We start from the raw sequence: 10492 nt of genomic DNA, 5'->3' as shown, positions 1-10492 counted from the left end.
CATGTTGTGCAGGCCTGCTTTAGAGCCTAAGTTGCAATGTCTACACAGCTATTTTTAATGCAGTAGCACAAGCCCTGTGAGCCCAAGTCTGTCAACCCAGGCTCAGAGGCTCACTGCTGCAGGCTGCGTAGATATATCCAGACAGGAAAGACTATACGCAGTCCAAACAGCAGCAAATAGCCTGATGACATTGTAAATATCGGGGCTGCACAGGAATGGAGTGTGACGGGTGCACTCACCTCTCATGAGTGCCTCCTGGGTGCAAACCTACACTTGCTCTTTCTGCTTGCGGTGTCCCCTGTTGCCCTTGTCAGGTGGGTCTTCAGGGGCTAGGCCCTCCAACTAAGTCACTCAATTAATAGGTGAAAAGATGGATGAACCACTTGCAGGGTAAAAGGCCCAACAGGGCTCGTTCCTGTGCCCTTGTTAATGTCTTTAGCCCTGTCTCTGGGCTCACTCCTCAGCCCCTTCTGGGCTAGCTTTAAGTCTGTGCCTGCCCTGGTATCGAGTTGTGCCCTCCCCACCCCCCAGCTTTCTCCCTGGAGACTTTGTCCTCAGCGGTTGTCTGGTGTCATGTTCAAATTCTAGCCCCTTTCTCGGGCTTTTGGTACTGAGTCTTATCCCCTTCTTGGGGCTGAGGCCACTTCCCCAGCAGCTAGTGGGGGTGGGGAGGAACTCAGGCCTGCCCACTATTTCGGGTTCCACATGCTGCTGTAGTTGCTGCTGCTGCCTTCCCTGGATGCTTCTCACACAGCCTCTTCCTCTTCACCCTTACCGCAGAGCTGAATTTCTCAACTCCTCTTCTTCCTCACTGAATGCCAATGCCACCAGAACCCATCCTCTGGTTCTCCCTTGAGCTCTAGCCAGAAGCACCCTTCCTTACTCTTCTGGTCCCAACCAGGAACTGAGTAGCTCAACCCCTGCAGCTCCTTTTAATTTAGCCTGCTACACTCTGATTGGTTGCTTCCCTGCAGCTTTTCTAGGCAGTCCTGGAGGACCCACCTTTATGGCTTCTTTCCTGGGGAAGGGTGTGGTGGGGCCTCAATGGGCCTGGTACGCTCCATCACATGTAGTACACCAAATAACTATGGTGCTAGTAGAATGCCAGGTGTACCACAACCTGCAGGCAAACACTATAGGTGCTTCAGTAGCTAGGCCTTGTAGGTGCTAGTCCTGGTGGGATCCAATAACCACTCAGACATGGGACTAAGAGAAAGGGTGTTTCACTAGGGCTCGCAGAAGAGGAAAGGTTGCAAATAACCTAAGTACAGAGGCTTAAACCACGACAGTTCAAGGTGAGCTATAACCATTCTTATTCTGGGTCCCTGGGGCAGTCCAATTGAGAGATGGGGCTCTTTACGCTTAATGCCTGCGGTGATCTCTCCAGTCCAGTCTCTATTCAACAAATAGGGGCTTTTCCAGACCATGTATTCCAAGGAAAAGCTCAGACTAAGAGTTTCCCAGATGTAAAGGGGCAAGGGCTTAAAAGTGAAAATGGGCACTCTGACCCTAAGATCATACTCTTTTCCTCATTTATCCACTGCTTCTTTTTGAGGTTGTGGTTGCTTTATTAAAGTTCAGAGTGACTAAAGTTGCTGGAAGCAATTGTAGCTGCCTCTGGGGGGAAAGGGCAACATTCTAACTATGATCATAGTGTTCAAGATTATTAAATTTATTAATCACACCACCTCTAGAGATACTTGGCTCTATGTTTTTTCTTTAAAAAGGTAATTATATAAAGTCAAATTACTCAGCCATAAGATTATGCCTAAGGAAACCCCAGTGATATTGATGGGAATCACAGGTGCTGGAATTAGGGGAGCTGGGGGTGCAGCAGAAACCCGTGTCTTGAAGTAGTAACAACCAAATACATGGTTTTGACTTGCAGCACCCCCACTATAAAAATTGTTCCAGCACCCCTGATGGGAGCTTTCAGAGCAGGATATGACTAATAGTTCTGCTTAGTTTCTTATTTTAATTATTGTAGGATGAATTAGCACAAGCAATTAAAACTTATCTCAGACATGTATTCATTTCATTCTGGCTTTTTGTCTCAGTAGTTCCTTATAAAACCTAATAATTCTGATCCATCTGATCTGATTCAGTCCACTGACATGTTTATTTGTTAAACTGTACACACACACACACACAGGGAAGCAAAAGAGTAGTCCTCCCATGTTTTCAAGTATTCGTCTATGTAGTTTATCAAAAACAATCACAGAGCGGCAGCAGGAACACTATAGTAGGGCAGCAGCACTATTCATCAAGCAAACATGTGCTGTGCATGCTCAAGAGGAAAACACTGCAGCGCATGCATTCAGTTACAGAAATGAAAATTCTGCCAAGTGCTTCAGACTTGCTCTCAGTTCTGGGAAGATAAAGCATGAGCATAAATAGATTTTCAGTGGAACAAGTTAATGAGCAAAATCCTGCACTTCTTTCCCTTCTGATTTAATAGCAGACAGAGTGCAGCTGTGTCTGAGGGATAACACTTTATTTTAAAGGCCACTGTAATTGTTAACTGTCAGTACTTCATGCACTGGATTTATTCATAAATATCTTGCAAATGTTATCAACATGTTCCTGTTATGGTATGGGATTGTTTCCATTCGTTAACATTATTAATGGGTAGAAAGGGCACTTCATAAAGTTCTTATTATGGACAAGTCAAATACCAATAAAGTTTTGTGAAACCTGCCGTAAGTGACTGAGAAAGATTCACCCCCAGGCAAAAGCAGAGACTGGTTTAGGCACAGAAAAGATGCAGCTAGTATCTCCCCTATTCATTGGCTACCAGGGGCAGATTTGTCCTCTAGCACAGGCTAGGGAACCCCTCAGGGATGTTCTAACTTGTGTACCTGTTGCAATGGCCCCTATGAGGCACATAACTGATGGGGAACAGGTCTGCTTTGGCTATTCCCCCTCCTGGCCATGGTACGACCCTTTCCTTCTTTAGCCCATCTCAAGCCCATTCCAGAACACACACTCTGCTCGGAGCCCTTATGGACCTAGCTTTGCTTCTGGAGTAGGAGCCTCCTGGGAAAGGGACTTTATCCCTTTTCTATGGTTCTTTTCCCCTAGCCTAAAACAAGAAAAGAATTGATAAAAAGTATTTAATGTCATTAACTTCTCTCTCTTCCTTATAATCTCCCCACAATGCAGTTGCTTATATTTCATTAGCACATTCATTTAACATGAGCTGCATTTTATTATTTGGACCACACGTAAAGCAGACACCACATCCTCTTCATGTGAATGAAACAAGATGTCCATTTTACTTCCTTCGGAAATTATTCAAAACCCTCTCTTACTTGCAAGGGTCAGATAATTTAGACATGACTTTGCAAAATTTTCACTTGGTTCTATATCTTAAATAATGAGAAGAAGTCAGCAAATAATATTTCCTTAGAAGGTAATTATTTTTCAAAGCACGAGGACCTAGTTTTAATTCAAATAAGAAAATCGGAGGCTAGTCTATGCTTTTATCATTGACCTCTCAGAGCACGCTTTTAAATAAAGTGTAAAAGTCATATTTCTTTAATAAGTAGAAATACATGATTAAAATTTTACTAGGCCTAAACTTTACTTTTGGTGCATTACATCATTAAACTTCCATAGTATTATAAAATGTGAAATCCACATAAAACATTTGTATGATTTTTATATAAAGAAAACCTTGCACTTGTTAATAGAACTCTATCAAGTATTTTTATGTAATATATAAATACGTCTTACCCTGCTAATATTATTGGAGGTGACTTTCCCTCTGTGTACAGCATTGGTGAGGCCAATACTGGAATTCTGTGATCAAGTCTGGTGACCACATTTTACTATAAGGGATATTGAAAAATTGGAAACAATGCACAGAACAGCCACAAAAATAATTTGAGGGCTAGAAAAAAGTGCTTACCAGTGAAATACTTAAGGAGTTCAATGTGTTCTTGTGCAGGCATAATTTCGATCTGTCAAAAATGCACCCACAGATTGTCACCAATCTTAGCCCTGGTCTACACTTAACATTTAGATCGATCTAGCTACATCATTCAGGAATGTGAAAAATCCACACCTCTGAATGCTATAATTAACCCAACCTAATCCCCCAGTGTAGATATGACTAGGTGAATGGAAGAATTCCCCTAGAGTGAGGGAAAAATCCCTTCCATGCATGTAGAAAGCATATACACTATGATGCTGCTGCAGCTGTGCTGCTGTACAGCCCATAGTGTCGACTCACCCTTAGCAATTGTCTACCTTCATTACTGCAGGGGCAAGCCAGGTAGTTAAACACGCAAGTACAAAAATATACACCTGCTATTCATTTGTGCAAAAAGATTGTAATTAGCCCCTCAAAGTTCAGAGGGCATTCCAGAGCCAGCTTAACTTTGGACATGTACTGCTACACAAGCTCCTCTTTAAATCCATAATACAGTATAAGTCATCTAGGTTACATGGACCTCGGTACAGTACATCCCCCTTGGCAGCCGTTCCCGGTGCAGCCTCCCAGAAGAAATTAAAGCTGCTGTGCCATTGCTGGAAGTCCTGTTCTGTACACTCTCCTTGAAGCTCTCAGACTGGCCACTGTCAGGCAGTGGTACTCATCTAGAGGGACCATTGGCCTGATCAAGTATAAAATATATTAGCTGAAGGTATGTACCTGCTTTTAAATATTAATGTCAGGTACAATACAATATTTTGGGACTTTACCTGATGGAGCACAGAAGGCGCTGGAATGTGGTTCACAAGAAAAGCTGGAATATAGGAGAGCAGGATTAAAACAAGTAAGTGGCTTTGGAATAATAGAAGGAAAAAATGGTTTTTGGGGGGTCCTTGGGTGCTTAGATTGAAGAGACTGAAAAATTGAAAATGAAGGACCCTCCTCAAGAACCTGCTTAGCTCAAACAATTCTGAGCCCTATTTTGCAATCCTTATTCACAATGAATAGCACTTCAACAAGTAATACCACTGAAGCCAGAGGAACTAGATGGGTAAGTACAGAACAGGATGAGTAAAATTAACAAAATCTAGCCCAGCAGGGTCTGTTTTCCCTTGAAATATAGCCACATGTTTTTAAATAGTTTATATGGTAGAATATATATGCTCCTATAGACAAGCAGCTCACAAGGCCCATGAACAAAGCCAGTTCATCATTTGGCAGCCTGGTAGAGTTGAGCAGCAACATGATATTGGGCTTCAAACAGGCTAAAAGTGGTTGTTGCTGTCCAATTTGTGGTATGAAAGTGAGATCAGGACCTGCTATAGGCATCACATCAAGCTTCTAGGTAAGTTCCATTTATGACATCTGTGCGCCATACTCCACACATCACATGGCAGGATAAAGCTATCTATAATAAGGTTTTGGAATGCAGCCACTCCACAGGGATTGAAACCATGTTCATTACATCACAATTACACTGAGCAGGTCATGTGCTGAGGATCGAGGATGCGAGAATGCATTTGCTGTACGGCGAACTGAAAGTGGGTAACTGCATACAAGGCAGCCTGAAGAAACTCTTCCAGGATGCACTGAAGCAGTGCAACATTGACATTGATGGCTGGAAGTTGTCAATAACAGATAGATCATGCTGGCGAGCAGCAGTCACCAACGGTGTTACTAAGTTCGAGATTAATTGCCATATGGATCTTAAGGCCCAAAGACTGAGTCATCAATAGTGGCAGATTCAGTGGGCACAGACTGTAATCCCTTCCTCAATATTGAGCTACACATGCTCTCAATGCAGAAAGGACTGTCACTCGCGCATCAGCCAGTTTAGCCACAATCTTATTCACAAGTCTTGAATCAGTGTCAGCCATGAAAGCAATAAGTAGGAAATGCATATGGGTCTCATTTACTGAAAATGAAACACTTATAATAGTTTCAGTATTGCACACACCCACACAAAAAGATTAATAGAAAAATGTATTTCATGGTGTATCATTTTTAATTGATCCATTGACTAAGAAAAGATAAAGGTTTTTTAACAGAATATCTAAGGAGAGTGACATTTTGCTATGTCTTACAAAACAAAAAGAATGGGCCAGGTTATGTAAAGTGGCACCAGTGGCACATTGAAGCTCTGATTTACATTAACTCAGGATCTGGTCCAAAGATTTTAAACAGGGTTTGGAATGTCTCATGGCTTCTCTTGGGAAAACTATGAATGACATTAAGCTAGTCTTACATTAAATTAAATTTGCCAGAAAGACAGAAAGGTCAAAATGCTCTAAGTAAATTTAAATCCAGTGCTTAATATCAGATTTAAATCACATACAGACTTTTACCAGCTCTCTAAATCACTGTAAATATTTCTTTATACATCGTATAAAGGCTTCTATGTAATATAGAGTAGTTCAACAAAAGAGGCAGTAGCACACATTGGAAAAAAAAAGAGATCCTTGTCTGTTTATTTATTTAAAATTTAAATGTATTTATTTAAAATTTATTTAAACATGCTTTTAAATTATTCTAATAAGGACAGGGCTACATATATCAAACATATGTTTGTCCCACAAAATGTAATGTGGACTGGAATAAAGATATTTTAGTAGATATTTGGGGGTGTTCTACTATTTGAAGTTTTTGTGTATTATGATGATGAGCAAAAAATGAACTATGAGTCAGAGAGTAGCAGGACTCAAGGTAGAAGATAACAAGGGTGTGGAAAGAATTTTTGCAATAGCCATGGAAAGGAAGGGATGAATTTTAGAGGTGTTGCAAAGGGAGAAGCGAAATGATCTGGAAAGAGCCTAGATGAGGACAGGGAAGAGTTAAAAATAAACTAGAGATTCTGGGCTTGAATGCCTGGGAGAAAAGTGGAGTTCTCAGAGATGAAGAAAGTGGGGTGGGGGAGAAGGAGGTGATTTAGGAGAGAGAAGAAAGCTTCCTGTTTAATTTGAGGAAGCAGCAGAACCTCTCTAAGGTGATCACTGAAAAATTGGCAGTGATAAGAGGCTGAATAAAGTAGGTGATCTCACTATTAGGGCTGGCCAGAAAATAAGAATTCCATTTCATAAACAGTGAGTAGTATACGGCTTGATAGTATTCATTAGGGTTACCATACGTCCGGATTTTCCCGGACATGTCCGGCTTTTTGGTCCTCAAATCCCCGTCCGGGAGGAATTTCCAAAAAATGGGACATGTCCGGGAAAATAGGGAGGCATGGTAAGGGGACTGCCTCCTCCCCGGGCTCTAACTTTCCCAGCTCCCGCCGCTCTCCACAGCGCAGCAGCAGCCAGAGCCCGGGAGGAGGCGGCTGTGAGCTTGGTCGGCCGAAACCAGGGCCCGAGCCGAGCCAGGCCGGAGCCGCTGGGACCGGGGCTGGGGGTGCTCGGCCGCTGGCCGGCGCCGCTTGGCCAGGGCCAGGGCCAGGCCGGAGCCGCTCGGCCTGGGCCGGTGGGGCTGGGGGTGCTCGGCCGCCGGCTGGGCCGGAGCTGCTCGGCCGGGGCCGGTGCCACGAGCTGGAGTCGCTAGGGCCGGGGCCAGGGGTGCTTGGCCGGGGCCACTTGGCCGGAATCGGGGCCGGCACCCCAGGGCCCGAGCCGAGCCGGGCTGGAGCTGCCAGGGCCAGAGCCTCTTGGCCGGCTGCCGGAGGGAGCCGCTCGGCCGGCGGGGCCAGAGTGGGCCGCGCCTCCTCGCGCCTCTCCCCCCCGCCGCAGGCCCAGCTTACCTGCTGCCTGCCTGCCTGCCTATTTCAGACTTCCCGTGAACATTTGATTCGCGGGAAGCAGGGGAGGGGGAGAAGCAGGGGGGCAGAGCGTTCAGGGGAGGGGGCGGAGACTTTGGGGAAGGGCAGAGTTGGGGCGGAGTTGGGGCAGGGCCGGGGCCCGTTGGAGTGTCCTCTTTTTCCAGGACTGCAATATGGTAACCCTAGTATTCATCACCATGCATTTTTAACAAGTTTCCACGCCCCATTTAGGGCTTATGTCCCGCCTTCCCACCCCGTTTCCGCTGGCACCAAAGTTTGGCGCTGTCGGCCATTTTGAAATTTTTTGTGTGTGAGTCTTTTTGACTAGGGGAAGTGTTGTGTGTGTTTGTGCTTGGGTACACTGAGAGAAAAGGGTTGAAAGAAGAGAGTGTAAAGTTGAAAAAAGAAAGTTTGAGTACGGTTTAGAGAAAAAAAGGAAAGAAAGGTTCTTTGGGGAGGTAGAGAGAGAGAGGCTTTTAAAGGGTAGGTTATGAAAGAATAGAAAGATTTTTATTTTTAAAGGGTTAGTTAGTTTGAAAGAAGAGAGCTTTGTAGTGTGTTTGAGTAAGGAGAGATGATGGTAAAGGCCTAGTTTGGTAGGCTATTAAAGAATAGAAATTTGAGATAAATGTAAAAGTTAAATAATATTGAAAACTAGGTTTAAAAAGGGAATTTACTAAGGCAGAGCCTGTTTAGTAAGCCCATGGTAAAAAAGTGAATAGAAAAACATTTAAACTATTCAATACCAGTGTAGGGTAAGGAAAAAAGCTTTTAAAAACAATAAAAACTAGGTTTAAAAAGGGAATTTACTAAGGCAAAGCCTGTTTAGTAAGACCACGGTAAAAGGGTTGCTAAGAAAAACACAATTAAACTATTCACTATCGGTGTAGGTTAAAAAAAGAGCCTTTAAAAACATTAAGAGCTATGTTTAAAAAAGGGCATTTACTAAGGCAAAGCCTGTTTGGTAAGCACATGGTAAAAAAGTGAATAGGAAAGCATTTAAACTATTTAATGCCAGTGTCGGTTAAGAAAAAAAGAGGTTAAAAGAAAGAACAGGGGGAAAAAAGGGAAAAGAAAGCCCCCTTTGCAAAGGGCAAAGACAGACAGCACATGGTTGAATCAGAAAGAGAGAATGAGAGAGAAGCAGGCAGAGCCTATTTGGTAAGCACCTGGTAAAAAAGTGAATAAAAAAGCATTTAAACTATTCAATACCAGTGTTGGTTAAGAAAAAAGCGAGGTTAAAAGAAAGAAAAGGGAAAAGAAAGCCCCCTTTGCAAAGGGCAAGATAGACAGCACATGGTTGAATCAGAGAGAGAATGAGAAAGAAAGAGAGAATTCTTACCTTTTCGGTCTTTCAGTAGAAAGAGGCAACTTTCCTGGTTCAGACCCTTTCAGACTTCTTATTACCACCTTTGGATTGGACCAATCAGAGTTTGTTTTACAACAGTGTCATAGAATTCATTTTCATGAACCAATCCTAGAGTTTTAAGATTTTAAACAAAAATCCCTCCTCTTCCCCCTCCCCCCCCTTTTAACTGTCTTATTCTTATCTAAAGAAACAGACCCCCAGCATTTTTTTCACCATGTAGCCCTTTTACAGAGGGGTTTTTATACAAGTTAAAACCATAAGCTTTTAGTAACAAACAATTTTAGACGTTTATCCCTAGGTTTTAAACTAACAGAGGTTATTTTTTTTTTTAGTAAAAACAATATGAAGCTGCAGCAAAGCTCCTGTTAGCAAAGCAGCCTCTGTGAGTTAGTGGATCACAGAGAAGGAGTTTGTTTCTTTTCCCACTTTTTAACAAATAGAGGTGAAAGTTATATTAAGGCTTGTAAAGGAATAAACACTTGAAAAGACATGCCTAAATGAAGACACAGCCCTTTTGTATGTGTTGTAATAAAAAAAAGCATGCAAAAGCACCTCAGGGTTAAACCCTGACTAAGAAAATGTTTTTCCCCAAGGTTTTTAGTGAAAACAACTTGAAACAGCCTTTTGAAGGTAGTGAATTAGAAAAGAAGAAGACCCCTTTGAAAAACAAGGCTATCTGAAGACCCATTCCTTTATTTAACCCCCTTGGCATAGGTGCAGGGCCGGTGCAAGGACGTTTTGCGCCCTAGGCGAAACTTCCACCTTGCGCTCCCCCCCCCCGCCCCCAGCCCTGCGGCAGCTCCCCACCCTCCCCCTCCACCCTGAGGCGCCCTCCCCCGCGGCAGCTCCCCACCCCAGCTCACCTCTGCTCCGTCTCCTCCCCGAGCACGCCGCCCCCGTTCTAATTCTCCTCCCCTCCCAGGCTTGCGGTGCCAAACAGCTGTTTGGCGCCGCAAGCCTGGGAGGCGGGAGAAGTGGAGTGGTGACAGCGCGCTCGGGGATGGGACGTAGGAATGCTGTAAAAAAAAACTGGGGGCACCGCTTTTTGGCGCCCCCAAATTTTGGCGCCCTAGGCAAGTGCCTAGTTTGCCTAAATAGTAGCACCGGCCCTGCATAGGTGTTTCAATAAAATGTGAGTTTGCAGAAACAGTCTAGGGTTATAAAAGTAATGTATAGCGATAAAAAAGTTTTCCCCCTATGTTTTAAACTAACATGGGTTATTTTTTAGTAAGCACAATTTGAAACAGCATGCCTTTTTAGCAAAGCCGTTGTTAGCAAAAACAGCCTCTGTGAGCCAGTGGATCAGAGATAAGAAGGCTGCTTCTTTCCCAAACTTTTTAACAAATGCAAGTAAAAGTTATATTAAGTCTTGTAAAGGGATAAACACATTAAAAGACAAACATATATGAAGACACATCCCTTTATTTACAGGTGTGTTTCA

Source organism: Terrapene carolina, unplaced genomic scaffold (assembly GCF_002925995.2).
Source record: "Terrapene carolina triunguis isolate 2854851 unplaced genomic scaffold, T_m_triunguis-2.0 Scaffold53, whole genome shotgun sequence".
Taxonomy (NCBI): Eukaryota; Metazoa; Chordata; order Testudines; family Emydidae; genus Terrapene; species Terrapene triunguis.
This window is presented reverse-complemented; position numbering follows the sequence as displayed.